Source organism: Prenolepis imparis, unplaced genomic scaffold (assembly GCF_030444845.1).
Source record: "Prenolepis imparis isolate NDT839.2.m4 unplaced genomic scaffold, iyPreImpa1.0 SCAF_1, whole genome shotgun sequence".
In the NCBI taxonomy this organism is placed as follows: Eukaryota; Metazoa; Arthropoda; class Insecta; order Hymenoptera; family Formicidae; genus Prenolepis; species Prenolepis imparis.
Window position 1 is genome coordinate 11,739,143 of NW_028141159.1, and position 24,796 is coordinate 11,763,938.

A 24,796-nucleotide genomic window follows, 5' to 3' on the forward strand; every position below is an offset into this window, starting at 1 on the left:
GCATGACGTGATGTATCGGACTCGGGCATCGAAGGAGCCAACGTGTCGATATCAAAGTGAATTTAAATGCGGCCTCGAGTGATACACGATTGCACTGTAAATACCGTAAATTGCGCTTTTAAATACCATAAATCAATCCATAATTTATATAAGAAACTTGTCTACAATCCTTTTTACATCTAATCATTATTCGTATAATTGTATAAAAAAATTAGCAACGCGTTATATTTTATGACTCATTCATAATATTGTTGTCACAGAACATGTGTTATTTTCGTTAAAATCATATTCCACACACACACACACACACACACACACACACACACACACACACACACACACACACACACATTTAATAAGTAAAATTATAAGACAATACAATAGGAAGCATCGTAAAGTAAGTTTTGAATTTCTAATCCTTCAAAGGAAAGTCTTTAGATTCTAAATATCTTTAGAAAGCAAATCCGATTTATTAAATCCGACAGTATCATTTCTCTGATTACTAATTATTTTCATAGGTAATACTTGAAGCACATTGAAAACTTAAAGCTATCATTAATTAAGTTGAAAGCAAGAGAGCAATCAAAATTACAACCAATTTTTAAATTTACAATCAAAGTCCATCCCTATCGCTCTTTATTTCTTTTGCAACAATGTTATTAATATAATTAATATAAATGATAATCAAAATTAATAAATACAATTAAAATAAATACGTTACGATACTATTATTAATTAGCCATAAAAATGTAAGAAATAGCATCTGTAAATTCATTGAAAAGGACGAATTTTCATATCGCACTGATTTATTGAGCATGATTAAAGCTGTTAACCATAGCAAACCAATCGGTCAGCAATCATGAAAGAGTGAATTATTCTCAGTCAAAACTGTCAGTTCTATCTAAGATGGTTTAGATAGAAAGAGAGAGAAAGGAAAAGAGAGAGCGAGAAATAGAGGAATAGAGAAACACGCAGTGTCTGGCGTAGGTGATTTTATTAAAAATTCATGCATTTGGGAACTGCTGTCGGAACCGAGCTTGCTAGATCAGAGCTTATGCTGTCAACCCTCTTCGGAGTCTGCGACGGCAGCAGGTTAGGGGAAGAGTAGTTGAGGGGAGAGTGGACGAGGATGGTTCATGAAAGTGGCAGCCCGGGGTGTAAGATGTAAGAACGTCGGCGATGAGAACGACGACGACGACTGGAAAGGGGTAGCAAGGATACTGATTCCGGTCGTGTCTTTTACCTGCTCTTCAATTCACTCATTCGGAGATAGAGATTCAGATAGAAGTGCACTACGATATTCATTATAGTATGTTATATAATCGTAATGGTGGTGCTTTTTCTATTATTTATTCAGAAAAGTATATCTTTCATTTCTTGATATTTTTCTATTTTTTTCCATTTATGCAATATTATAGTAAAATAAAGGATAATCAATTTTCCGTAAAGTTTATATATAAGCCGATTTATCCCATATTAAGCAGGTAATAATGCATAGTTAAACACATTAAAGCTGTGCATAATATTACAGAATGTCATAATTGTGATGTGTTCGTTATGTTGATAAATATAGTCTGTCTATCTCTCTGCGGAAGAGATGTTCACTTCTATAATTAAGCTGATTGACGTTACAATAATTAAACCGCAAAGATCTGAATAGCAAAAATCTGACATTACAATATCAAATATATATTTTACTGAAATAACAAAAATTAAATGTAATTGTCAAAAAATAAATTATGCTGCATTCATCCACTTTTAGTGATATGTATGTACATACATTACGTGTACATGCAAAAATATATAACATTCTCTCATAAATTATACAATATTATTAAATTTAATTGTCGATTATACAGAAAAAAATGTTCTTTTTCTAATCTTTTATAAAATCATAGAAAATAAAATCTTGCTAGCTAAATGATTGAAAAGAAAAATTGTCTCGTGCAATAACGGCGTGAGTCGACTTGCGTTATTATTAGGTTGGCGGGCTTCTCGATCGCAACACGGTTGGCCATGACGGTGCTTTGAGACAAAGTCGAGGCGACGTAATGAGTACCGAAACGCGTTGCAGCTGACGACAAAAGCAATACACTCGTCGTCGTAAAACGAGCCCCGCATTAACTAACTCGAGCGCGCAACGAAAGATACGACGACGACGGTGACGAAGAGGAGCCCCCAACGATGGGGGCGGAAAGGCGGCGCGCGAAATCTTGGGTAACTCTTCTGCCCCGACGATCCCTGCGGCGCTTCAATTAACAGGACTAGCAATTATCTGTTATTTAAATGAGGCCCTTGCGTCTCTCCGTCTTTGCGCCCGGATGTAGTCGCAGCAGACTGCGAGGGGAAGGTAGAATCCCGGATACCTTGCGAGGGGCGGCGTCGTCGACGATTAGAAGGGTTATTTCGTCGCCGAGGATTTTCACTCTTGATGTAAAGCCGGATGTTTTAAGTCGTGAGCGTTTGCTCCATGAACATTATACTTGGGTAAAATTGTTTGCATCTTATGTAGCAAAGTTGTATCGTCTCGTAAATTAAAAAAAAATTTTTAAGAGAAGATAAATATAAGATCTATAAAATTCTAAGCATTCTAAGTTTTAAAAATTTAATTATAAATAAGAGATTATCACACATATTTTTGCAAAATATTAAGCAGAGAAAATATCGATTGATATAATCAAACATTTATAAATTAATATACACAAAATATCGTAGTTATAAATTTATATTAATAATTTTAAACTTTCAGTAAACGAATCTTATTCAGGGGAAATGTGTGTAATTTTATTATAAAAATAATTGTGTTATCTCACTTACAGTCTTAATTATCCCATTTCATAATGTAGAATACATTCTTAGTTTAAAGTCTTATTTTTTGTGTTGCATTTGTTGTGTAATTAGAGCATAAAACACATTCGTTTCTGAAAGCTCTGAGGATCTCATTTAAATATCGGATAATTGCCGGTCTCGTTAATTGAAGCGCCGCAGGGATCGTCACGTTACGGTAGGATATCCTTCTGTCTCCGACAGTTAGCCTAGTTAAGCGGCTGATCTTTCCTCTTTCGTGAAAATACAAGAAGTCCCGCTTTTGACATCATCCGCAATCACGGTTTTGAAACGTAAGGCATTGCTTTTTTCATCATCCTTATCGTTTAAATGTGTAAAATAATAAATATAAAAAGCTGTTAATTAATTATCAAGTTTGGACGGGTTTACATCATCCGAGCAGAGGTCCAATTTTTTTCTCTTCGACATAACATGTACCTTAAGTCATCGGTATTCAGTTTTCGGGCTCTGAATATCGCCAGTCAAAGGACGCCTTGTGCAAAAAGTAACATTCTGGTTTACTCAGCACATAGTGTAGACGACCGCGGTAAGGTGTCGTGCGTTCTCAAAGGAGGAAAAGCTCAGATCAACTTTTCCCGGCAATCGATGAAGGTCGGATTGCCTTTGCGTAGCGCCTTCGATTCTCCTCGGAGGAAACGGATTTCGGATGGGATCGGGAGAGAGGGCGAGCCGGGCATTTCATAGACGCGAGGAGAGGAGGTGAAATTCGAAACCGCCTTCGGAGCGAATTGCCTCGGGTCGAGCAAGGTTCCCCTTAAATCGCACAAAGAGCCCCAGACGAAAGTGTCGCGATGAAAAGCCCCGAAAGAGTCTCGAATCAACGTGCATCGCGGCGGGCAATCGACGTTCGCGAACGAACGACACAGGACGACAACTCGTTCGTCGGGTTCCCGACAAAATGCCTTCGGGCGATCCCGGTTTCATCTCGAATACCCTGTGCCGATTGTCGATGCAGTCGAGCGATCTTCGAATTCAAGAAATGTGCGAGCCCTCGACGAAGGCAGACGCTTCGTTATCCGCGTCCCGCGAGATCGACAGTAAATGCGTGTCCTCTCCTTTTAGATTAAATTGCAATACATATATTGTTTGCAAGATTTCAAATAATAAAAAAAGATCCGAATGACACTTAAAAATCTGATGTAAAATAAATTTTAATATAAAAAAAGCGTTGTCACTTTTTGTTAAATGATCAAATATCAATATAGAGTCGAGAGAAATCTGAGTTAAACTGTCGATCAATATATATCGGTTGTTTTTTTCCAAGTATAGTGATCTAAACCAGGCTGACACGCTCAGTGTCATAGCGATCTCTCCGCTCTTCAGCGCGTCTGCTTTTGATACGCGCCGAGTAGAGGCCGAAAGTCACGCGGATCGCGCAGCCTAACCGGAGGATCTGCATTTGAAGCGAAATGTCGACGCTGAAGAACGCGTTTCAACAGCGATGTGTATCCTCGAGCGACCGCAATTTTTGTCTCGTCCAATCAAAATGCCAATTTCAACTGCGGCGACGTGATTGCCGCCCGGCACGGCACGCTCGCTCGGCGATCAAGCGCGGATTTTCGCGCGGGTTTTACGCTTTTCCGCGGCGACCGCGTGTCACTGTCAGGGCCACCTCTTGAACACTGTGGTGATACGCTACTGGCAGAATCGTTTGCCCGTGACGCACCGAATATGAAATGCGCCGCCGAAATTAACCTGCTCGTCCGCGCGCGAGAAGCTTTCTCGCGGTTTTATTCCTCTCGTCGAATTGCGCGCGATTCGCGTGACACGTTTGTGGATATCTTCCATTTCCAACGGAGATCGATATGTATTTGTACATAGGCAAGGAAAATTTAAACTGCATACATACGCATGTAAATTTATGCTTGACGGATATTTCAGACTCAAGATATTTAACGTTGGAAATTGCATGTAATGTGACATTTCATTACATTTTCGTTAATGGTAAAATGATTTCGCTACCGGAGCGAATAAATAATTATATCTGTGGCAAACATATAATTCTACTTTTCAAACGATAAATAATTTTATATGATTATGCTTTGGACAATTGGATACGAGGTATTATTTAGGTAATTTCGATAAGATTTTCCAACTAATAGAAAAATATTGCGACGATCTAATGGAGCCGTCGATAATTTAATTTCGCTTTTGCTGTGTCTCGGAGAAGATCATAAAGAAAACAGATAGAGTGGCAACATATTGACGCACGTTACTATTATGGATTTTACGAGTGGCTCGTGAAAAAGGGAGAACGGAAAACCGCGGAAAAACGCAGGAATTCAATCTCGGCATTTTCGGGCAAGGTTATACGAGCGCATTTCCGCGACGGGACGGCCGATTCCAAGAGGAGCGGCACCCTGGTCCCGAATCAATCCCAACGAGTCGTACGACTCGAGTTTTATTCATGCGGGTGCACTCGTACACGCGTTGGAGTAATAAACCTGTCGCTCACAAGGTAAATCAATGTACCCATCCTGTCGGGACGACAGTGGAGAGCGCATCGATTTTGGCGCGAGATTAAAGTTGCTAGACTCGAAGACGGAGGAGGGAACCAATTTCCACTTGCAGCAAAGGTGCAAAGCGCGCGATTCCGTTCGTGCTCGATGGAAGACGAGCAAGGCGAGCGAAATGGTATTCTGTAATGGAATCCGGAAGGATCCGATGGGATTTCGGATCTTTGCAAAGATCCATACGACCGATAATCTCCGCAGCTCCGCAAATCACAAATTTGTAAAATGTAATAGAAATTTACATATATGTATATAACATTTTAACGAAGCTCTCTCCATCTCCTCTCTCTTTCTTTTTTTACCACATGTGTGGTGGCAAGTCTAAATAAATATATTATTAATAATTTTACTAAGTTTTAGTGCCGAACTCATAATATCTTGTATATATAATTCATGTAGATAAATTTAATTACAATTTTACAGAGAATATCTCTCTCTTTTACATAAATGTTCTATATTTAATTTTCCGAAAGATTCTTTAAATGTATGTATATATATATTAGAAAATTTAAATTTAAATTCTATACGTATATAAGAGACTTGAAAACATAATTAACAAAAGCATACGTTTAATGAAAGTTATATATAATCTCGTATAAATTTTGTGAGAAACTTATAAAAATATATAGTTAATCTGTGCATTATAAACTATTAAGGATATTGCAGATTAAGTAATATCTATTTAAAGAGCTTCACAAGCGTATCTATGACAAGCTGGAGCAAATCATAACAGCATCGTAAAACGTGGTAGTTCTCTGACCTAGGGTGAGGCTACACACGAGCATTGTATTCATATTCTAAGGGTGTTCCATTACAATGGTCTCACTTAACCGAATATTTCGGGCAAAATTCGTACACGTCAGTCATTGATCTTTCTCGTTATCCTATTTCAATGTTTGTGAATCAATCCGGTATTTATCGGATTAAAAAAAAAGTATTCGCATTTGATTTATATTATGTCAATACTTGATAATTTTCAAATGTACGTACGCGATGAAGATTTATATAAGATATAATTTTAAAATTCTGTAATCACTCATTCATATACATATAGAACCACGTAATGCAAATATTCAATAATTATTATTCAATAATTAATATTGTGAAAAATTATAAATTTGACATTACGTTAATCTATAGTTTGCTAAAAGTAATCAAGCTCACACAGGATACTGTAATATGCATGTGCATATATGTTGTAGAGTTTTTACAAAATCAACTTTTTTATAAACCGTAAAATCTTTGTAAACTGATGCTTCATAAAACATTTAACAATTTGCGGCAATTTTTAGCCAACTTTTTATAAAAAAAAAATCTTAATTTAGAAAAAGCTTGTGACATATATACATTAAATTCCATAACATTGAAAAATAAAATCAGATTATTTGCCGTCAATTCTTTTATAAAGCATAAAATCTTTATAAACCATTGATTCATAAAACAGTTAGCAATTTGCGACAATTTTTAGCAAACTTTTTATTAAAAAATTTGAATTTAAAAGAAGCCTGTGGTATATATACATTAAATTCTATGACATCGGAAAATAAAAATATTTACCGTCGATCCTTTTACAAAACGTAAAATCTTTATAAACCAATGCTTCATAAAACACTTAGCAATTTGCGGCAATTTTTAGCAAGCTTTTTATAAAAAAAACTTGAATTTAGAAAAAGTCTGCGATATATATACATTAAATTCCATGAACATCGGAAAATAAAATCGAGAGCATTTGCCGTCGATCCTTTTAACTTGCCGTATAATTTCGAGAGTGCGCTTTCGGACCACCGGGTATGGAAGCTGGAAAGATATCCCATCGGCAATTTACAGGCATAAACGGCAGACTAAGCGGTAGCGGACGGTATCTATTAGACGTATATCAATATAAGATCTTGTAGAAATCGCGAGCTAATAGCCATATCGGCATGTGCAGCATATGGCGGCTAAACGCATCTCGAATCTTTCTTATGGCATAAACGAGAAAGCGGGAAAGGGGGAAGAATAGAAGCAAAGGCAGGAGGACAGGATCGAAAGAAGATAATCGTGATGGAGCAGCGTGTATACGCGAGTACGTGCTCTCTTCGTACGAGCGCTTATAGGAGTGTGAGGTATTATAGTCCCGCCGTTATTATATCGTACGCGTGCACATAGACGAGCGGCATATATGTATAATCATACAGATATATGCACGCACATTCGTATAATTTATTATAATAAACGCGCGATAGGAACGCCGCACCGCTTGCGTTCTTTTAAGTCGGCAATTTAGCATCGCGATGCCACACCTATCTTCACTGACAAGTAAACCTATTCAAATGTTACATTCCGATTTTTTCAAAGGCATAAATGTAAAACTATCAAAAATATTTGACTCGTATTTTTTCATTTGTGCCCAAAAGCGGTTTTACGGGTCATTAATACACCTTCAATATATTTAACTCTCTATCATTATAAGTACAACAAAAGTGCATAAAAAACAAAATTTAATGCAAGATATAGAAGTTTTTGGATCGCTAATTATAAATGTAAAAAATTATTTATTTAAATAATAAAATGTTGAAATAAATTAGCAAAAATGTTGAAAAAAATGCAATATAATGAGTAGTACAGTGAGTCTAAATATGGCATTAAATTTTTCAAGAGTGCATTGTTTTAAATTATTCAAACAATAAATGGTTAAACAAATCAGCAATAAGATTGAAATAAATTGAAGTGCTTTATAGTGGTTTAAGTTACAGAGAATTTTTGGGTATTATAAAGCATTATATTGTGAATTATATTGAATTAATATTATACTGAAGGGGGGGGGGGGGGGGCAATTATATCGAAGATATACTAACTAAAACCGCTTATGAGCACAAATAAAAAAATATTTTTGGTAGTTTGGGTCAAATATTTTTGGTTGTTCTATTTGTCAAATTTGAAAAAATCAAAGTGTAACACTTCAGTTTAATACTTGTCAATGAGAAACAGCAGGTTCTGGCATTTGATAATTAAAAAGAAAAGAAAAGAGAAAATTTTTACAAAATCGCGTTGATTTGTCTCTACGATGCGCAACAGAGAATTAACGATCGAAACGTTTGTTATTTTATTTTCTTTTTTCTTTATGCGTTAGATATCGAGCGAAGGCTTTAACGAGCAAAGTTTAACGGCGCGCACGCTACTGAAAGAAGAGACGAAGAAAAGAATCGCGCGCACGAATGTGGGATGCACTTTGGAAATTTCGGGGTATATGACTAGTTTGGCCCATCTCGCCGGCGGTTATGAAGTTGGAAGCTGCGCGGCCCCGCAGCTGGCGCCGCGTGGGCCGCCCTTACCCCGTTGTTCCGTCTCACCCCGCGTTCAACTTTCCTCATTTACGATAATGTATGACCGACCATTAAGAACGGGGCCTAGCCAGGGCTTAGCAAAGGGCAGGTAACGCGGATCTGTGCAAGGTGTCTCCGTTTTCGAGGAAGAAATTAGCGAGGACTCGTACCACGTTCGGCTTCATGGCTCGCAATCCTATAATCCAACTTCAAATGCAAATAAATCGTGTGAAATTAGATGAAATGAAAATAAAGTAGAGAAAAGAGAGCGAGGACCAAAAGCTATGATGATATTGGTAATGAAAACTTAAATTCCTATTTGGATGAAGAATGAGCAGATGTCAAAGAGTCGAGAATCTCTCCAATGTTTCCTCGTAATATTTATAAATGCTTTTACGAGCGTATCATATAATTGCACAATGATAAATTTTAGTTACTGAACAACTTGCTTTAAAGTACTTAAATTTCGTATTATTTACATATTATTTAAATATCATAAAAAAACGCATTTAATAATTTAAGAATCTCAAATACCTTCTCATATCTCTCTTTATTATATCGTGAACATATTCTAATAAATTTATTCACACATATTTCTAATATTTCACGATTATAATTGCAAAGTCTTAAACAATCGCAACACTAATCAGATACAATCTCAAATTTATCGCGTACGGTCACATGCCTACATGTTATCGATCCAAAATCTCCAAGAAATGTAAGGGTGAACCCCTGAGGGAGGGTCTACCGGACGTAATAACCTCGGGGATCTCCCGGAAGAGGCAGTACGAAATTTACGATAATCAGCCGCCGTGATATCGCAAGCTCGCGAATGTGTGGATCTTCATGCATAGGAAGTTTCAACTCGGCCAATGGGACGCGAGATCGATTATCAACGGATGAAGTGTAATAACCGGCAATTAGAGAAATCCGCCAAATAGGATTTCTCCGATCACGAGACAAAATAATCCATCCATTAACTTACGTAAAGAAATCATTATATAAATTCAAATATTTATCGAAACTTAATTTTAAACATATATGCACAGCATTTCGTTTAAATTACTATATTATTGAATATTTAATATAATTTATAAATGTTCAGTAAAAAGAATATAAAAAAATTTCTGTTAAGTTTGATTTATAATAAATACCACATAACTATATATATTAAATAAAATTGTAAATGATTACATAAATTTTTAATTACGTCAATTGATTTGCAAAATTTCAAGAAAAATACATTGCAAATCGAGAGAATCGTCAGTAAATCTTAGCTTTCTTTTCTCTCGTAGTATAAATATACCTATTATCTTTCTTATTTATATCGTCGATTGACGAAACGTTTCTATCTTTTTTCACATGCTCTCTCTCGTTTCGCCTTGACTCTTCACATACATACGAGCACAATTTCGCTCAGCATCCTTCTCTATAGTTCGTGTCCCATGGGTATCATTCAAGCGGAATAGTTACACTTGTTCTTCACGGCCAAGAAGTTCGACCGGTTAAATAATTAGGTTAACCCTTGTTGGCTTGTCGCTTCGTATTGCCATCACACGCCGGAAAGAGGGAAAAGTCAACCGGAAAAACGAAACGTTCGTTCCTAATTTTTCTCAATTTGTCTTGATAATCTATGAAACATTAATATTTGTTGCCGAAAAACTATGAATAAAATCATGAGCAAAAATATTTTTCAAATTAAAAATTATATCTTATTATTCAACAAACATTTATAAAAACACGATAACACAGGATACAAAAAAAATGTTCTTAAACATAGTGATCTGTATTGCACATTCTGATTCATAAAGTATTGTTGTAAATATTAAAGCTACAGCAAAATATATTATGAGTTAATATTAAGTAAATTTCTTTTAGGTTCTAATTAATTTTTTTCTAGTTATTTAATTAATGCAGATATCTGAGAAATTAATTAACAGTGAGCCATCAGCAAGTCATTTCTCGTAACGGACTTGTTGATCTCTCGGTGAACTAATTTCGCTGCAACAAGTTTGGCGCTCTGCAGCCCTGAGGAAACAAGACGCTAACACGCAATTTATTAAAACTCTCTTATGGCGCCTCCTCTCTCACTCTCTTCCTCTCCCTCCCGACTGACCTCGTAAATTGTTGCAGATGGGTTGGAGATAGACTGCGGCTTGCAAATATAGCTTGTCGGCACGGTTAATAGAAAATTAGCGAAGCTAATAGCGCGTCGGCGTCGGCCGAAGAACGTGGGGTGCTGTCATTTGTGCCGGAAAATCGAGTCGCCCGGTTAAAGTGCCTTTTAACGCGATTCCATGATCGAATTCGGGGGTCGGCATGGCGAAACCTACTTTCGACATGATTGTCTCGCTGGCCGACTATCCCCCGTCGAAAGAATTATTAAATCGCCGTTCGCCATTTAACAGGGCGAGCCGGAGAACGTGTTATCTCTTGAAAGGTTGCAAATTATTATTGTCCCGGGCATGATTTTATTAAATCGTGGTCACTGTTGCATTGAAAAACTCGTCGCAGAAAATTTAGTATTCAGGAGAGTATACACTTTGCGAGGTGCGATAACTGTGTGTCTGTATACAGAACGTCACAACATCGCTACATGAATAAAATTATTAACGCGAGCGAAGATAAATATATAGTTAATATTCCTTTTTGATAAAAATATCTAAGATTTTTAATTTTTAATAAAGATATTTAACATTGACAATTAAGAATTCAATCTTTCTAAAATAATTAATATTATAAATAATAAACACATAACGTGGGTCATGTTTGCATACTTGATGACCAGTTCGCTTAACGTTCTTGGCGGATGAAGTTTAGGGACAGTTAGGCACTTGAGTACACGAAGCCTACTAATTCCGTCGCTTGTAAACGGCTTTATCGTCCTAACTTCTCACGGGTTGCTTAGAATATCCCTTGTATTATGCACGAGCGAGATGCAATAATTATATCGCTAAGTATATATTAACGAGATAGATTAGCTATTCCAGAGCGCTTCTCCTTCGCATATATGTGCACGTTAATTTTGCAGAATCTCTGGATTTAGAAATTGTACGACGGATTTGCCAGGAAAATTGTTCGACATGATTCATAATGTAAAATTCTTAAAGTGTTCCCATCCGCGGGGATCGTACGATAAGCGCGAAAAATTAATTATCTTAAATTTTCTATTGACTTTATTCTGTTTTCATGAGATTAATGCATTGTTTCGCAAATTAATCGCAAATTAGACGTTACAAAAACAGTTTATCAAAAGTTTTGCTGTAAGAATTATTAAAATATTAGGATTCTAGATTTAAACTGACGCACTTCAAATAAATAATATAATCAAGAATAATATTTCAACGTGTTTATACGCTGAGGTGACTCTTGATAACAAAAGTATACACGTTCAACTCGCAAATGGCGTCAAATACGCATAAAGCGATCGCTCGCAGAAAATATCGCACAAGGAAAGAGAGAATGAAAAAACGGACGTAGGGTGCGGGTGGCATCGCGGTGCAAATGCAAAGTGCATCGAGAGTCGAGGACGACTATGGGAAAGAAAGAAGAAGCGCGGCGCGAGAGCGTTCGCGCGGAACGATGATATTTGATTTATGCGCGTCGTGGGCCGCGGGCCGCAAAAGAAATTATTGTAACCAAGATTTATTTCGAGCTCTTTACTGTCACAACACCGACTTACCGGCGGTAATATCCCGGCCCGCCCAGGCCCCTTTCGAACGCTAAGTACAAGCTCGTTGGATAAAAGTCCATTATTGAATGGGGACCAGTCCCACCGAAGGCGATGGCGATTATTTAATGCCACGGAGTCGGGTGTTAAATTGGAATAGATTGCGCCGCTCTCTCGCTTTCTCACCCCTTCCTCTCTTTCGCGATCTTTAATAACCGACTGACGATGCGTTTGTGTCGCGTCCGGTCAAGTTAAAATGACGATGCGCCAAGATGGTCCTTTCGGGATATCGAGATGATTTATAAAAGATCGAATGCAAGATGATCCGTCTAACGAAGATTAAAAATTAAGGTAAATGTGATTTCGACATGATAAATGTTTGTTAATGATTCAGAACAGAATGTAGCATCTTTTAAATTTGAAAGAGTCATATAAGAAAAACAGTGAGAGAAAGTAACAATGATAAGAAACAAAGATAATAAGAAAAGAAAATTAAAATAAAAAAATATTTAAACTCTCTAACAGATAAAATTATTTTAAGATTATTTTGAATTTATTACCTAATGAAACAATTTTTTTAATATTTACATTTATATGAATTTTTTACGTAATTATATTTTCATTTAAAAGTTATTTTAAAAAAACTATTTGTGTAATTCATATGAGATGTTAAAATATCATATTAATATACTGAATATTAAATACTTATCTTTCTGCTTTTTGCATCACAATATCTGTTACATACATATAAAGATATTACCTAACTTAATTTATGTATAATTTTAGACAAGGTACATACACACTGGAGGTTAGTCTCGATTATACTATAATTATAGCACATATACCTTACATATGTATTATCATATAATTTTAACATCTCTACCTCTAAACTATCTTTCCCTTACTAACCATTAACATGTATCTCTTATATATAAACGCTCCCACGATGAAAGCGCGAATGAATTACTGAGCGGTGAAAGGTCGACGACGAGTTTTCATTAAAAGACGCTATCTAATCCCGTAGTATTACGCGATCGGCACGATCGCAATTAACGAAATGATAAAGTGCGTTCGGCTGACGCAAGGAACCGGCGGGCACGCAAATCCGGAAGAAAATGTATCGATGTAGCAATTTACGTTACGACGTAACGGCGGATCGCGTAATATCATGAGCTACAATCGACGTGTTAGAACTTACGCGGATAATGCGTACGTATTCACGATTCGCCGTACACGATCATCGGCCGCATATTCGCGGTAAACCCTTCGGGTCCTGACTTTTACGTGTCCGGAATTCCCGAGACGAATTCGCGCTAAGAACTTGCAGCTCCTGCACACATACCGGGTGAATAAAAAAACAATCTGATCAAACGAGAACTGTGTGTGATAAATATTTTATAAAAATTTTATTAGTATTAAATATTCAATATATTAATGCTTTTCTAAAATTGCATAATATTAGTGCATAATATTGAAAAATTACATGCACACATTTCTGTAACATATTTATATATTATTGGATAAATTAAATTAACGTGAGAATTATTCCACGCGTATATATAATACACATACAAGTGAGATTTAATAAATTTAATTAAAAATTATTGCGTGTAATTTTATCTGAATAAATATATCTCTATAAATCTAATTTATGTATCTTCTGCCTGTAAATGCTCGCTGGCTCGCAAAATTCGGGGAATGCGATAAATTAAAATACTTGAAGTTGAATTAAATTTCACGGGCTCGTCGAGATTTGTTAATTATGAGAGTCACGCGATTCCATAATATTTTTTTTTTTTTTTTTGCAAAAAATGGCGACGGACGAAAGCAATATTGCAAACGGTAATTTTAATAGGTCCGTGTCGTGTCGTGTCCGTGTCGAAGGTCTTCGCGTTTTCCTCTTTTAACGAAGTCGAGACAAGGTTCCTGGTTAGTGCGAAGAGCAGCTGCGATTCCTTGGACGACCATTTCAGATCGCGAGCCAATTTTCTTCGCGAGCTTAGTCAAGATTAAATTAGACCATCCGTTTTGCCGATTGGCCCTTGTCCGCTCCTTCCCTTCATTCCGACTGTGCTTTTCGGTATCAATCTAAACGCTATTCGACAAATCTACCCTATCATGCCACAAAATGTTTGTCTGTGTAACGTACAATGTAACCACATTCCGCGTAGTATTGTTAGATATTTATCAAGCGATAACATAAAAAGCGTTTGATTTCTAATCTATTAAAAACAAGTATTTTTACGAAAAATTTTACGATAAAACTTTATAAAGAAAGTTGAATATTAATATAACGAAAAAAAAATTTAATTTAGAAATATTCATTAACATATGAAAACATTTATTAATAATTTATTTAATAATTATAATTATCTATATTATTATTTTTCCTTGAAAAAAGCTCAAACTTTAAAATCAAGCTGATCACAAATTATAAATAAATCCACGTCGCAGTAAAAAAAAAATAATATAAAAATAAAAAAATCTTCAAAAAATATTTCGAATAATTATTCCCACAAATTTATCTATACATTTACCAATAATAAAATGATAAAGTGACGAATAAAATATTATATAAACAATGCCATAATATTACCAGATTTTCAAACAATGCTACAATGTGTGTTAATACGAAATTTGAATTTCAATTAAAGAGTGATGCAAAAAATTATTTTGAAAAAAAATCAAGTTTTTACTTGTAAACATACTTTGAAGCAACGTAACATCGATTAATTCTTTCACTTCCTTCTTCTCTTTCAACCTCCCTCCTTTCATTCTCCACCCTTTCCTCTGATAAAGTCATTCTGATAAAAACATTCGTCGTTAATAAATGTATGTTGACGAGTTCCGCGAGACCGCGTTGCGGCCGCAATCTTTCCTAATCCCACAAAGCGTGGAACTGAAAAAAAAATCCGAACTCGCGACGGCAACGCGAAAAAATCCCGCGTAAATTTGCAATGCTGCATTAAGAGCTTATGACGAAACCGTTTCGCGCAAAAGAAGAGGAGGCAAAATGGACTTGCGCGCAAAACAAATTTAAAGCTTATAAGCTCCGACACGAGCGTGCGCGCGCGCATTCTTGCTCTGTTACATTATTTTTATTCCGGCAACCGCGCGCTTCAACCATCCGTATTGAATTTGCATATTATTACTGTAGTCACTGGAGACGTCAACCAGTATAATTCGACTCCGCCTTTCTTTTATATATCATAGACTCTCGGTATATATATTTCGCATGTAAAAGCAGAAGCGATATGTTCTCTAAAAGATTTACTGTAATAATTATTAATATGACAGTGCGTGTGTGTCATATAAAAAATTATAATTTAATATAGCTATGTACAATATGTAAAAATCTTCATTAAAGTCCAATAATTATTGAACCTTTAACATCTTAACTCAATCATTTATAATATTTATTTCCATTCAAAAGTAAGAAAAATTTATGTTGTGACTATTACATTTTGTAATTATTACAAAATTTAATAACTGCAACATAAATTTTTTAGGGATTCATTTAATAGATATATAAAATTTATATATTCAAAGAGCACTAATTTTAGTAGAAAAGGTGGTTACTAGTTTTAATGTGAACTCAAAGCATTTCACTGTTCCATTTAAAAAGAATTAATAAATTTAAAAAAAAAAATGTATATTTAAAATTTAATTTAGTTATATTTAAAATTTAATTATATTAAAATTTTTTTATATTTAAAAAGATAAAGTCTTTTTTGTTTATATTTGCAAGATGAAAATTGAATTATACATATAAAAATGAATTATATAATTAATTCTCTTGCGCTTTTAAATTTTTATTTTGTAGAAGAGAGAAATTTGCAAATTAAAAAAAAACAAAAAAAAGACAATAAATTATCATTTTTTTTCGCAGTAATTATGTTTCATTATATTAATTTATTAAAAAATTAAATAACAAATTTTTTATTTATTGACAATATATTTCGTCCTGTTAATAAAAAAATATTTGTAAAATAATAATATTAAGTGAGTATCATTATTTGTATATTAATTATTATAAATCGCGTACATGCATTAATTCAGTTTATTTATTTGAATAATTTTAACAAAAGAGAAAGATTTTTATATAAATCCTATAATATATAAATTCTATAATATTTCTCTTAAAATTTTTCTATTTAAAAAACTTTTTTCATAAAATAAGTTATATAATTTGTAAAATTATTCCATATTTAATCATTGCTCATTATTGCATTGAATATAAAATTCGGCACATATAATAATTATTTTTTGAAATTATTATTAATTATTTCTAGCGTTACTATAATTTGGATTTTATATTTGTATGTTACAGACAACGTAGCTTCAATGTCAACAACTCCGCTGTTGCACATCGATGTTGGTGAGCGACAAACTTTAATTTAATTTTAAAATAACGGATTCGCGTAGATATTGTAGATGTAGATAGATCCGTTGCTTTAAAATGGATGGACTAAAATAGATTAGGCTGATTAACTTTTAACGTAGATTTTTTTAGATATATGTATATGTATCATAAAACTAAATTAAAGTGTAAATTAGAAAGAAGGGTAGAAAGCACTTTCTAAGTTAATAAATTTTATCAATTTATTTTAAAGAGCTACTAGCTAGTGATTTTAATTATCTATAATATTATTATCTGCAATAATAACTTATAACGCACGGTTGGTTTTATCTTAATCTTTTTTAACCTATCCGTTTACATATTAAGAAACTTTGCTTTGACTGATATAAAAATAAGTTATCAATTAATTAAATTACATGTAAAGTAATAATAAATAAATAAAATAAATAAAAGTTTAGTTAATTTTATTTTATTATAAATTACGCTTCATTATAGCTACTATATTATATATCACTTAAAAAAATTTTTTATTGATCAATTATTAATCAATTTTGATAGACAACTTGTTTTTATATCAATTAAAGCAAAGTAATATTAAAACGACGTCCGATAAACGATCATAAAGTCGCACAATCGTAAAGTACGAATATAAAATGTTTACCGCTTATTTATCGGTGATGATAATAATTAACCGGCAATAAAAGAAGAGAATTTCTTTCCTTTCTCGATCTTTAATAGAAATCAAAGTGGCTAAATGTAGCCAGAATGAATGTGGCCAGAAGTGACAAAAGATCCACTACTATCCTGAAGAATATTATAAGCTACGTAGATGTCTAATATTGATCAGAATGCATAGCAAAAAATTCCTTTAAAAGCATTTTCTTATATTTTCTATTTTTGTACATGCAATAACATATCTAATCGAGAAAACTATCGACGCTTTCATATTTACTTCCACATATATCTTCTTATAAGAAAGACTTTAATTTTCCAAATTTGAGATTTAAGCAATGTTCTTCATCACTAATATAAAATAATCTTTATTGTCTAAAAAACCAATTATTAACTTAAGTTTAAAAAATCGATTTGTGCAAATTGAATCGAGTAATTCCAATAAAAATAACCGTCCAATCACATTTCCGATTTTAATGTAAATTTAAAGCACTAATTTCATCAATAAAGATACCGATTAGTTTTAATATAATTTCGAGAAAACTAAAAATGTGTGCTGTCAACGAAGTGAATGACCATGTGTTAAAAGCGTTAAAGTGAATTTACGGCTGCGGAGTGTTTTGCCGCAGGAAATTTTCGGAGCGTATCGGAACACGTCTCCGACTTAAACGGATCCTTAGAACGATCCGTAACCGTCCGCGCCGTTGACGAAGGCACGGAGTTCTGGTGCCGTGAATGACAGGTTAGGAAATTAGATCTTCCAACCGTTGTCTAGGAATTAGGAAGTGTCGCCGAAGACGAGACACGTCTTTCCATCGTCCGATGGATATGAATAATTGGTAAGCTTGTACCAAGCCGCGAAATGTCGGACATTTAAAGCACAAATTTCAACGTTTAACTCTCGAATGACTTCTCCTCAAAAAATACAAAAAGCTTTTTCTTAAACAAAAAAAGTTATGTTCTTTCTTTTTTTTTCTATAATTTTTTAAAGAATAATTTAATTTAACAGATCAATCACGCAAAAATTTTTGAATTATTCTTTATAAATATGTAGGTACATCTCTCGTATAAATTTTTGCTTACTTTCTGCAATAAAGATGCGTAAATTATTATCATCAGAGATTCGCGATAATAATTTATAATGCAGCAAATTGTTTGGACATTTTCTTTTTAAGAGAGATGTACAGTTTGTAAAAAAAATATGTCAAAATATATTGTGTATAAAAAAAAATATAATATATTATATAATATAGTTCGCATTTAATTATCAAATCGTATTCATCATTTGAAAAATACATACAGGATTCCAATAAAAGCAGATATCTCGTGATATGTTCCATATAGATAAGCATTCATAGCTGTTTGGATTCGTTCCATACCATAATCTGCGGTTGGCATTGATATCAGATTATTGTAAACGCTTCTCGTATTTGAATCCGTCGTTTAGACGAGCCGAAAGTCAGACACGTCTATCCGATTAGATATGCTGCGTTTATTTATTTCTCATAATTCTTGGTTTTCGACGTTTCCCAATTCGCCTTGTTTCACATATTTTCGTTTTTATTTAATATTTTTACTCGCGCACGTTTCTTTCACCGAATTATTTTGTTCAAATTATTTGTACGTAATAAAAGGCAAAATATTTCAGTTTTACTTGATTAAAAAAATATTTTCCATGTCGTAAATTAGCATTAATAATATTTAAAATCTACCTAAAATCAATCTGAAAAAAAAATAACGTCGAAAAAATTAAAATATCAATTGTTGACTTTAAAGACTAAAAGAATTTCGCGATACACGTCAATAATAAAATCTTATCTTGTTAAATGAAAACTATCGAATTACGTGATAGTCACGAACATGATTTGCCGAAATGAGCCGCATGCAACAACAGACTTCCATTCGTTCCATCGATTCTCATTCTTTAAACTAGAGCAAACTAATTTGTTATTGTCACGGGTGCCGTGTCAGCGGCTCGAAGGGCCATCACAGACTCTCTCGCTCTAAAACGGGGAGATTAGAAAAACACTCGAAACACTCGGGGCAGAATGGCTACAACAAGTAGTCAAGGCGGAGGGTCGTCGCGCAGACGGGCGTCTTGTTTCCGGCTCGAACGAAGGACCGTCCGCGGCACAAAAACGTAGAGCCAGACACAAATTAAACGGCTGTTAGAGCCCTGGGGTTATCCATCGTCCTGGCAGCGAATCCAACGCGGAGGAAGATCGCGCCCGAAGGGAAAAAAAGAGATGGCCGCGGGAGAAAAAGGCTGACGCGAGCAGTCTATTAGCGGAGGCATGCGGCAAGATTGTCTTGCGGCAGCGACGGCGACGGTAGCTCGGACATGGGAAACAATCCCATACGGGTTTTCCCCATTTCTCTCTACCGCTCGGCAAACAATTCTTCCAAATGTTCTTTTCGCGATTATAGATCGTCTTATCCTCTTACTTTGGTCACGCAATACTATTTGGGTGAAAAACGAGCTTTTGTCATCCGAATCCTCCCGACACAAATCTCATTTCGCTTTAATCGTATTTTTCGAAAATATATTTATTTTAGATTTCACAATATATATATCGCATCTGTGAAATAATGAGACACTGAATTAATTTTGATATAAAAAATTTTTATTTAGAACATTTCTGGTCATTTCAATATAATTGTTTTCCATGTAACAAACATTGAATAAATAAATCAGTATTATATCATTCTAACGCGCATGGCACGAGAACGAAAATCACTTAACTCTATTAATACATTAAAAACGCTAGAAGAGAGTTAACGTTAAACTCAGTCGACAAATTGCGCAACGACGTTTAAATTTCTCGTCATAAAGCTGACTGCGAGCCATTCTAGCCCGTTCACTCTGGCACAGACACTCGGTATACAAATTCTGAGGGCTGAATAAATAAATCCGAATTTTGTTGGACCAACTCGCGGACAACAGCTCGCGGCTTTTCCTTCGGGCGTGCTTTTCTTTCCCCGTCGCGAAAGGGACCTTCATTTTTAATGCAGTTGCACTTCCTACCCCGCCGCGCTCGTTCATATATTATCGTAATATACCGATAATGCAGAGACGCATGCCGGAGAGAATACATCGGGACCCGAACGCGTGGTGTAATCTATTTTTGATGCGACGAGGGTGCAATGCGCCCAGCAGCGGCAGACAGGGGTGCCTACCGGTACTAATGCAGTTAAAAAGTGATTAAGCAAACCCTTTCTCGCGCGCCTTGCAACACGAGTTTCTGCCAGTTTGAATGTCGCGTGAGGAGTCGTAAATGATTGCTTCTATAATCTAATGTCATTGGCGCGAACATACGCCATGTAGTCTCCTTAGTTAGCAGGTACACAGTATGATCAGCTGATACCGTATACTATTAATCATCCATGTTTTGAGAAAATAGAATATGATTCTTTTACGATAAAGTATCGTGATGTTTGAAAAAAATCTTCAAATTAGATTAATTTTTTCAGAATTTTTTTAAAACATTTATTTTCCAAAAAAATTATTCTTTTATATTCACATCTAGATAATGGATAGAATTTACGTTCAATGAGTTAAAATTTAATTATTCTTTATTTTACATTCATTTACAATGATTGATAAGATCGTTGAGTAAATTAAAATTTATTTGATTATGCCATGTTACGTAAGATCGATACATCACACTGAGAAATCTCTGTAGTCATAGAAATTTTCTCTCCATTTGTGTGAACTCTGCCAGAACAAGTTTCGCCCTTTTGTTTGCTCATTACTTGGTGCTCTCATGATGACATAAGCCGCTGCTCAAATTACAGTTGTCACATCGAGACTCCATTTGCGCGGCATGGGACTCGCGCAAAATTACGTAATTTTCGCAGTATGAACGGCAAGTACGTTCCGCTAATGATAAAAAGATCGCAACGGTGAATTACACGAAATTGGATCGCCTTGTCTTCATGCCAAGGAAATGAAGAAGATACGAACTGTCTCGTTTGCTAAAAATATTCGTCATTCTTGTGAAGAATGACAAATTGTGATTACACTACTTTTCACAGCCACGGGGGCTATATCCATCATAATACAAGTCACTTTAATTTATCAATTCTTAAGAAGACAAAAATAAAATTATATCAATTTCTCATTTTTTGTCATATATAAGAAATATATCTCTAAACTATAAAAAAAAAAAAAAAAAAAAAAAAAAAAAAAAAAAAAAAAAAAAAAAACTGAAAATATATAAAATAGAGAAGAAAAGAGAGATTATTTATTATACGTACTTCTTAATTTTTTTAATATTTCAAATATCATACGTTTTCGCTCCTTACATACCTACATTAGAGAAGAAAAAAATTTTTAATATTTCTAAATTTTCGTAAATCGACATATTATAACAAAATATATAATAATACTCTGATTGACGTTTTAGAGTTTTTCTAACTTTCGTAATTTCACGCTTTCCGAAATAAAAAATTAAAATTTTTGATTACGCTATGTCAGTGTGATGCGAGAGACCGACAAAATATACATCAGTAGTAATTCAAGATACGTGTCGCACCGTATAGCATCGCACAGTCTTTTGTACGTTCGTCTTTTTATAATATTGTACACATCCCGCAAACGGTCCGGTCTTCATTACAGCTGAATATTAGAAAATCACAGCTGCAGTCGTGAAAGCGCGATGAGAATTACACAAGTATACGCGTCAAAGTTTTCACGTGGAACAGACATTCCAGTACCAGACTTCAGACGATTTTTTTCAAACGCAAATCTTGACAAAGACGCGAATTGTTCATAGAAAAAGTAAGTTTAAACATTAGAGAGCATAACGCACATATGTTAAAATCTTTCAAAAAAATTATTATTTTCTCAACTCTACATAAAGAACAAATAAATATAATTTCTAAAATCAAAAGATGCATTTCTAGAATTCCTCTAAAAAATATATATTCAAGAAGTACGATTTCATAGCTATTCTTTCGGAAGATTCAGCACGACGTGCAAAATAATCGCTGAGAGCGCGCGACGATGATTGCAACGGTAGCATCAATGATTCATGGCGTGGACGTTGGAATATTTCATTTAATGGCGCGTTTAAAACTCTGCAAGGAGCGCCGAGAGGGCAAGTTCGTATTACCAGTCGCGATAATGGGAGGATGTTCCCATCTTTCGACCACCTCGTAAAATTCGTCCCCCGGGAAAGAAGCGCGCGTCGTACGAAACGTAAAATGACGTTCCAACTTTTTGTCTAATTTAGATTTGTAAGGAAACTCCGCGAAAAATTTATCGACTCGTCTCGCTCTGTCCCTTTTCTTTTTCTTAATGAAAATATTGTCTTACCAAAAAAGACAATCTAACAAAAATTTATTCACTCTAATTTTATACTCGTAAATTATATTTAATCTTAAATAAATGAATTGTAAAGAGAGAGGACTCACGATAATGAATTCGATAATTGAAAAATATCTTCTTTAAAATATCGCAATCGATAATCGTCAAATATTTATTTTGTTTGACAAAATTTGCATTACCAAAATCGAACATTTTACGTGAAATGACTTGATAATTCGACGCTACTGCGAGTTAGTTCTCGACAGAATCGACCTCTCATTCTACTGAGGCTCATGTTTGCGTATGTGTATGCGAATGTATATGTGTGTTTCTCGTCGTTGCGAGACGCACAAACAAACTCGGAAACCCGCGCTTCCAAGGGAAACCGAAGCACTACCCTTAATGACTTCGACGACGCAACCTGCTCCGCACTTACTTCGCCTCCCTTTATTTATAGACGTAGTCAGTAAAGAAGTAGAAGAAACGGAGGAGAAGATCGAGCAAACTCATGTCTGAAAAAAGGCGTCTCCGTGGACGCGCTATCATTCGTCCCAGAAAATGAAAAATATATGATATTCTTGATATGTCCGCCCATCCATAGCATCTATAGCGCACGATATCACGGCAATCGTGTATTGAGCATAAAGATTCCCGGTATGTGTCAGGAAACAAGCGTAACGTTAGGAAGAACTATAAATTCCTATATAAAAGTTAGGACCGATATAATTTAAATAAGTTTAAAATTTGATTTCAAGGTTATAGAATTAATAAAAATATGTACGTACTCTTAACAATCTTAATGTTATACATGCATATATACATATTAAATAAGAATATTTTAATTTAAATGATTGAAATAAAAAGATAAGAATTTTAATTAAATAAACGTTTTTGCTATATCTTCTTTTACTATATAATAATTTATTTTATTTAAAGAATCTATTAGCACAACATATATAACAACATATTCGTATAAGAGTATATCTACTTTACGTATATTTAAAAATAATTTTCATTCTGAAATTGACAAAATCAGTTCTCAAGAGTGACAATTCAATCTTAATTAATCGATTATTCGGGCGGGCATTAATCTTCTCCAGCATTAACGTGAAAGTGACAGACTCGGCGAAACTTCGGCAATCGAAGGATTATTCGTGTTATTTCTATTAGTTTCTATGCAAACTCAAGGAAATGAGAGAGAAAAATAGGTAAAGAGAAAGAGAAAGTAGGAAGGTTGCGGAGAAGGTCGGCTTAACGCTTTCACGCAATGAGGGCTTATCTTTTCATCGATTTCTTGTCAAATGTCAAGTGATTTCGCTTTTACGAGCTGGTTTAGCTAATGAATATCATGTAACCGACCGTGCCAAGTCGATGAGGGCGCACACTTTCGCAAAACGTGCGATGCATCTCTTTGCAGCCAAACAAGGTGCGACTTCAGTGTATGTGTGTGTTTATGTGATGAGAATATACAAATTTATATAACATAAAGAAAGAAGTAAAATATGAGATACCTAATAAAAAATTGAGTCTTTAATCTCATGTACGTATTGTACATTACGTTTTGAATTGTACATGTGTGATGGCACAAAAATTATACAGATTATTATACTTTCCGGTCTTTCACATGTTGTACATCTGATTTCTTACATTAATTTCATTTTTTCGTGCTAGGTATAGGGATGAAAAAAATGTCTCAATAGAGAGTAATACGACTAAAACGTGTGTTAAGAAAATTGCATGCAGTCTAGGTGTTGTTTGGGTCGTTAAAATACATCAGAGTATTAATTGCACATCGCATAAACACGCAATACATCGCGCCATACGTTATTTCGCGAGTCTCGATGCTCCGCCATTATCACCATCGTCATCATCATCATCATCATTATCATCATTACCACCGCATCGCCCGCGTTTTCATCGACATGGAAAACACGGCCCTCTTTTGCCCGCTCGTTAAAAACGCGCGCTAGATCCGAGAGCATTACGACGAGCGGTTCGCGGTAACGAGTGATTTACGATCAAGCTTCCCGCGGGCAGGAAATTCGTTAGGGCAATCTCTGGGATTCGAGAGATGGGCTACCGCACGCACCGCATTACAACCCCGAAGATAATGTTAACGAG

General features: G+C 34.8%; 1 long non-coding RNA gene across 1 annotated transcript in view; it reads left to right on the top strand.

Moving 5' to 3' along the window:
- LOC145945291 (uncharacterized) overlaps positions 1-24,796 on the top strand; it is a 167,194-nt gene that overhangs the window by 63,039 nt on the left and 79,359 nt on the right. The window contains exon 3 of the long non-coding RNA XR_014426827.1: positions 16,666-16,713. This is a non-coding gene — a long non-coding RNA (uncharacterized LOC145945291). The remainder of the gene's footprint in view (positions 1-16,665; positions 16,714-24,796) is intronic.